Source organism: Panthera tigris, chromosome B1 (assembly GCF_018350195.1).
Source record: "Panthera tigris isolate Pti1 chromosome B1, P.tigris_Pti1_mat1.1, whole genome shotgun sequence".
Classification (NCBI taxonomy): Eukaryota; Metazoa; Chordata; class Mammalia; order Carnivora; family Felidae; genus Panthera; species Panthera tigris.
In genome coordinates this window covers 51,571,862-51,578,947 of record NC_056663.1, presented here as the reverse complement: position 1 = coordinate 51,578,947, position 7,086 = coordinate 51,571,862, and the positions used below count along the sequence as shown (strand labels likewise).

General features: G+C 41.0%; 1 protein-coding gene across 1 annotated transcript in view; it reads left to right on the top strand.

Annotated features, from left to right (window-relative positions):
• Positions 1–94: 94 nt before the first annotated feature.
• RP1L1 (RP1 like 1) overlaps positions 95–7,086 on the top strand; it is a 65,035-nt gene continuing 58,043 nt past the window's right edge. The window contains exons 1-2 of the mRNA XM_042984741.1: positions 95–547; positions 3,043–3,187. The gene's annotated coding sequence lies outside the window, so the exon portion shown is untranslated. The remainder of the gene's footprint in view (positions 548–3,042; positions 3,188–7,086) is intronic.

Sequence of the window (7,086 nt, the reverse complement as noted above, 5' to 3'; positions counted from 1 at the left end):
TGTGCCAGCTTTGTGAGGTCATAGGGTCTGCTTTGAGGTGGTTTCTTCCAGGTTTCTTTTCTGCTGGCCCCTCCTCTCCAGCTGGGTTCTGGGTCTCATCCCCCAACACCTGCTTCAGGGGCCTTGGTCCCTTTCCTTTGTCCCACCTCTCCTTCACAGAGGTGAGCTTTCTCAGGCTTTCCTATAAACACTCACGAATGCCCCCATCTTACATATCCTTCTAACCCAAGCCCCACTTCTCTCCTTCCTTTCAAGGTCAAGGATTTATCTCCATGAAAAGACTGACCTCCATTTACTGTCTTCATGTGTTTTTGGACTTTATTCCCACCAAGGTCTAGTTTCATCCCACTTCTTCACTGGCCTGTATCATCTGTGACTTCCTGTTCCCTGTATCCTGACTTTGCTTTGGGGTGCAGGAAACAGCCCTGTGGGGGTGTCCCCTAGCACGGTGCCCAAGCATCCACATGCTGAGATTAGTAGGGACCGAGTCTTCTCCTGGCTAGCTTTGCCCTCTGCATCCTGGAAGCCCTGGTGCCCACTGACAAGGGTGAGTCCTGCTTTCCCTGCCTCCTTGACTGTAAGCCATGACTCCTTGCCCAGGAGTCTCCATGAAGAAAACCTTGGATGCTGGCTTAGGTTGGTGGCTGAACTGTCTGATCCTGCAGCCGCCTCCATTGGTACCTTCCCAGGTCTCCTTGTCTCTTTGCGTTAGGGCCTACCAAGAGAGTTCCTGGCCAGGAGTGACAGCTCCCAGGTTATAGCTTTTCCCTGAGTCAGGGAAGAAGTAAGAGAGCCCAAGCGTCTAGCATCTACCACTTCAACTACTCAAAGTATTATTACCATCAGCCCAGTGACTCCATCAAGCTAGTTCTGTTCTGTACCACTTTCGTTACCCTCATGGTCATATTACTTCAGGGCCCCTTGCTGTCTTTCCCGCCATGAGGAAAAACTTGGTTAGGGCACTTTGTTCCACTCCTGCAAATTACTAGGGTTAAAGGAATGGGGAGGGGGTGCCCTTCCTTCCCACGAGGGTCTCGGGCTCCTCATTCCAACTTACCCATTCTCTTTCTGGCAACCTTCACACTCTTGTTAATCTCACAGAGGGTGTCATTTTGCAACATGTGGTTGCTGCATCATGGATCCCTTTCCATCCTTGTCATCCTTGGCTGATGTTTCTTGGTTTCTCATAAGCTGCTTTCTCCTGAATGACCTCTCTCTCCATGCATTCACTCTCTGCCTTCTGTGAAGACTTCTCTTCCTCTATTTGTCCCTGACATGTTGGTGTCATCCATTGTTCGATCCTTACCCTCTTCTCTTTTTAAACTTCATGTTCTTTTTAAAAGCTCTATTATGGTAACACTTAACATGAGATCTACCTTCAATACATTTTTAGGTGCACAGCACAGTCTTGTTAACTACAGGCAATCCATCGTCCAGCAAGCCTCTAGAACCTATCCATCCCATGTAACTGAAACATTATGCCCATTGATGAGCACCTCTCTGTGTTCCTTTTCTTCCAGTCGCTGGCAATCACTGTTCTACATGCTGGCTCTATGAGGGTGAATATGTTAGACATCTCATATAAGCAGAATCATACGGTATTTGCCCTTTTGTGATTGGTTTCTTTCACTCAGCATAATGTCCTCAATGGTCACAGGTCACATATTCTTGAGGGATTTTTTTTCTAGCCATATGACTTCAATGTCCATCCATTGCAAATGACTTCCAAATTTATGCAATGGATGTGTCCTCTCACCTCTACCCCCAGCCTGGGGAGTGTTAAAGTGCTCAGTCTTCTCCCATAGAATGGATGACTGGGGAGATTTGCTAGGTTTTTGGGGTCCTTGGGGGCTCAGGATTTTCATGGGGTGTTTTGCCAGGGGGAGTGGATCCTGACACAGTGGTTTGAGGGGGTGAGTCTCCGAGTCTAGACCCACTGGGTGGGAGCTGTCCTTGCCCACAGTCCTGGGGTAGGTCCTACAGGTCAGTCACTGTGCCTGGAAACTCAGGTGTTCTTTCTTGACTTCTCTCCTAAGTGGCATTGATCTGGGGCTCAACACCCTGGACCTAGAGGCTGCTCTCATCTCCTTTTCCATCCCTCTCAATTTTCTCCTCATAGCCACAAGTCTCTGTTACATCAGAAGCTCAAACTAGCTTAGACCAAGTGAGATTTTATTGTTGCACAGAAGTAAAATGTCTTAGGGTATATTTAAGGTGAGGCTAGATCCAGGTGCTCCCATCTGTATTTATTCCCAGGATCTTCCCTGAGATTGTCCTTTGCCACCCCCTTCCTAAATGCACTTTTCACTCCCCTCACCTGGCTAACTCATTGATTTTGCAAAACTCAGCCTGCACATTAGCTCTTCTGGAAAGTCTTCCAGATCCTTCTTCCCCAGGGTGGTTAGGCGTCCCTCCAACTACTCCAGCCAGCAACTTGTGGGTCATTCCTGACTGCCCCTCCCCTGTTCCTTCCCAGACATTCCAAGCTCTACCAACATTTTCTTCTATTTATTGAGTTCCTTCGCTTCAATCCCCATTGCTACTACCCAAGTATATCCCTCATCAGTTTTTTCCCCCACCCCCATCACCCATTCTCTACACTATTGCCAGAGTAAATAAACATACAAAACAAGTCTGATTATGGGATGGACGTTGGCAAGAGGGAACTTGCTAAAGTGATCATAATGTCCTGCATCTTGTTTTGAGGGTTGGTTACTCCAGCATGTATCCTCACTTAAGATCTCTGAATTTTATTTTTTTGTAAATTGTATCTTCCCTTTTCGCTACACACAAATATATAACACACATAAAGTTGAACTATGTCAGTTTCTTGCTTCAAACTTGCAATACAATTGTTGCTCACAGAGTAAGCCCCAAAGACTTCATGAGGCTTAAAAGGCACTGTAATGATCTGGACTCTTCTTTCTTGTCCAGTCCATCCTGGTGGCTATACCCACTGCCTCCGGGCCTTACCCATCCACACTTTTCCAGTCCTCCTCTGTCCTCCCTCCAGAACTTTGCATACACTGTCTTCTCTCCTAGAACACTCTCTCCTCCCTCATTCTGCCTCCATCATTCTGGTTCCTCATGTCTCAGCTTAATCATCTCTTGCCCGGGGAAAGCTTTCCTGAGCCCTTGTGACATGGTCTATGGCACTAAATGCATCACCAGCAGCACTTTGCACATTGTAAGTGTTCACTTAACCATTTGAATGATTTGTTTTAATGACTGTTTCCCCCTAGATTGTAAGTCATGAGAGTATTTCATTTTATTGATGACTATTTTATTCCCTGTTCTCCAAGCCGTAGTAGGCTTGTTGAATGAATGTGACTATCTTTATCATAATGACAGGACATTTCACCTGTTTATTGAGGGCCTCTCCCTATAGCTTGCATGTCCCACAAAGACATGGACAATGCCTTCTTCCTCTCTGGGGCCCTGATGCCTTGTGTAGGGCCTGGATGGTGGCTAGTACTCAGTAAGTGTTTGTTAGTTGAATAATTGAAAGCATCATGAGGTGATATTGACAGGAGAGAAACAGGTTATGGACCTACCTATGAACGTGGCTCATTTTGGCCACACCCAATGTTCTTTAGTTAAACATGGACTTTTCTCAGATCTCCCATGAGATCCATACAAAAGCCACAGAGTCCAGCACTCTTGAACTTAATGGTACTTGATGTGCCTTTTCCTATTTACTGTTTGTGGAATGAATGTGTGTATCTCAGCTCATCTATGTTACAGGCCTGTTTGGTCATAAAAACAACAAAAAACAAAAAAATTTCATGTACTTACCAAGGAATGCTGAAGAGTACTTTCAGTTAGTAAATAGAGTTATATTCCAGGAGCTTTAACTATCTCTTTTTAATCCTTGCAATAATTCCATAGGATAGATATAATAATGGTCATTCTCATTTCACATATGAGGAAACTGAGGCTTAGAGAGATTAAATACCTTGTACAAAATCACAAAACTAGCGTTGAAACCCTGACCTTAACAGTTGGCCATACTAACAGCCATTGCAGATTGCCAGATTCAGTAATTTTCTAGATAAGACCTGGATGTTTAGGTTCACAGACTCCAGTTAGTGTTCAAGTAGAGTTTACATAACTGCTTCCTTCAGAAGGCTATGATATACACTATAACCTGGAGATTTTGGCTATGTTTGAGTGATTCAGGGCAGATCTGGTCATTACTTTTTCTTTTCATCCTTTATCACCAACTTTTTTTGTAGTAGTTACCATGTTACAACATTAGATCCTCAGACCTTATTCATCGTATAACTGGAAGTTTGTGCCCTTTTACCAATTTCTCCCTATTTCTGTTTCCTCAACCCCAGCCCCAGCAACCACTTTTAAACTCTCTGTTTCTATGAGTTTGACTTTTTTTTTTTTTTTTTTTTTTTTTTAGATTTCACATATAGTGAGACCAGGCAATAACTGTCTTTCTCTGTCTGGCTTTTTTCACTTAGCATAATACCTTCCAGTTTTATCCTTGTTGTCACAAACATCAGGATTTCCTTCTTTCTTATGGCTGAATAATATTTCATTACACACACACACACACACACACACACACACACATCGTGTTTTCTTTATCCATTCACTCATCAGTAGACACTTAGGTTGTTTCTATATCTTGGTTATTGTGAATAATGCTGCAATAAACATGGAGGGGCAGATATCTCTTTGATATCCTGTTTTATTTATTTTGGGTACATACCCAGAAGTGAAATTTCTGGATCATACATGGTAGTTCTATTTTTAATTTTGGGGTGGGAATCTTCATATTCTATAATGTTGATCAACATTGTTTTTATCACCTTCATCATCATACTAAGACATGACTGTGGATCCTAGAAGTACAAAAAAATACACAGTAAAGTCATATTTTAACATATCAAATATTAAAATTAAAATATTTAATATTTAAATTAAAATCAGAATATTTAAAATATTTAATATTTAAAAATATTACATCTGGAAGGGAACACAAAGGTATTCTTGTCCATGCCCTTAAATTTCCAGATAATGGAATGAGGCCCAGAGCAAAGGGAACATCACTAGATATCAGAGTTCAGACTGGAACCCAAGGCTCTGACCCGATAATAGTGCCATTTCATCTACGTTGTGTTACCTTTCTATGATGGTCAGTTTTATGTGCCAACTTGACAGGACTATAGTACCCAATTATTTAATCAAACACTAATCTAGGTGTTGCTAAGGTATTTTCCAAGTGTGATTGACAGCTGTAATTAGTTGACTTTAGGTAAAGGTGACTACTCTTGATATTGTTGCTGGACCTCTTCTAATCAACTGAAGGTCTCAAGAAAAAAACTGAAACTTCCTGAAAAAGAAGAAATTTTGCTTTAAGACTGCAGCACCAACTCCTACCTAAGTTTCTAGAATGCCATCCTGTCCTATAGATTTTGGACTAATATACTAACATACCATAATCATATAAGCCAATTTCTTAAAATAAATTTCTTAATATTTATCTATCTATCTATCTATCATCTATCATCATCCGTCAATCATTTATCAATTTATCAATCTATAAATCTACTATCTATCACCATCATTTATCAACTATCTAAAATCATCATCTATCTATCTCTCCTCTTGGTTCTGTTTTTCTGTAGAATCTTGACTGGTTCCCTAAAGGAACTTACATGGCACACATAACTTTTATTTACATATATATAGCATAGGTACATTGAAAGAAAATACATAAAAATAAAATTTTCTAAAAACTTTATTCTACCTACTAAGAATGACCAAAGTAAGGTGAAAGCAGTCTAATAGGACAGTTGACAGATTGGCTATGAGATGCTGGCTTGTGGTTTCAAGAGAACTTGAATTTCGTCAGTAGAGATACAGAGAATTCTCGTTGTTCTCCAACATTTACCTTCCTCCTTTGCATTACTAACAGAATTCTCGTGTTTGGAGAGGGCTGGCTGTTTGATAAAGTTTGTCCCCAATAAAATATAAGTAGCAGTTCCTAGCTGGTATATCAGGGAAGTGTTTTAAGAGGAGCATATCCACCTGACACACACATTTTGTAAATTCATTTACTTATTTTGAGAGAGAAAGAAGAGAGAGAAAAAATGCAGAGAATGAGAGAGAGAATCTCAAGCAGGCTCCATGCTGTCAGCACAGAGCCCAGTGCAGGGCTTGAACTTATGAACTGTGAGATCATGATCTGAGCTGAAATCAGGAGTCGGACACTTAACTGACTGAGCCACCCAGGCACTTCTGGAACACACATTTTGTCTCTCTTTATCATTTGCTCTTCCTGCCAAGAAGATAGATGACATGGCTGAGATCTCAGAAGCATCTTGGACCCTAAGAAAAAGGCTATTCAAATCAGAGAGATCTTAACCTTTACACACCAAACCAACATCATCAGTTACCTACTTCTAGACTGTTCGTTAGACAACGAAAACAAGCCCATTTCTGTTTAAACCGCCATAATTTGGTGGCTTCTACCACACAATTCTACCAATTCCTACCTGAGGCAGACAGGTACCAGGAGTGGGACTGACAACCTAATATTTGAAAGTAACTGAATGAAGAAAGTAGGTAGAGAGATATTAATATATCAGATATTACAGAATAAAAACTAGTAACCTCATGATGCATTTGAAGACATTTTAAACTGTCACCTACTGTACCTTGGAATGTATATCATATGCCAAACAAAGCTGTAGCATCAGGGAATATGGTAAGAAAAAAACAGACTTCTGACAGCAAAATACAGAGAGAAAGAGACAGAAATTCAGACTGGAGTAGGGAAGTCTGCAAGCAGAGATGGATGAAAATACATCTTAGAGATATACCCTTCACCTACAGTCTACAATCTATGCTGAGAACATTACAATTTTTTTGCTTATAATTTATTAAAGATGATTTTTTTAAAATTATGGCAAATGCACATAAGATTTACCATTTTAATAATTTTCAAGTATACAGTTCAGTGACATTAAGTACACCCAGATTGTCATGCAGCCATCAGCACCATCCATCTCCAGAACTTTTTCATCTTCCCAAACGGAAACTCTGTACCCAGCAAACAATAGCTCCCCA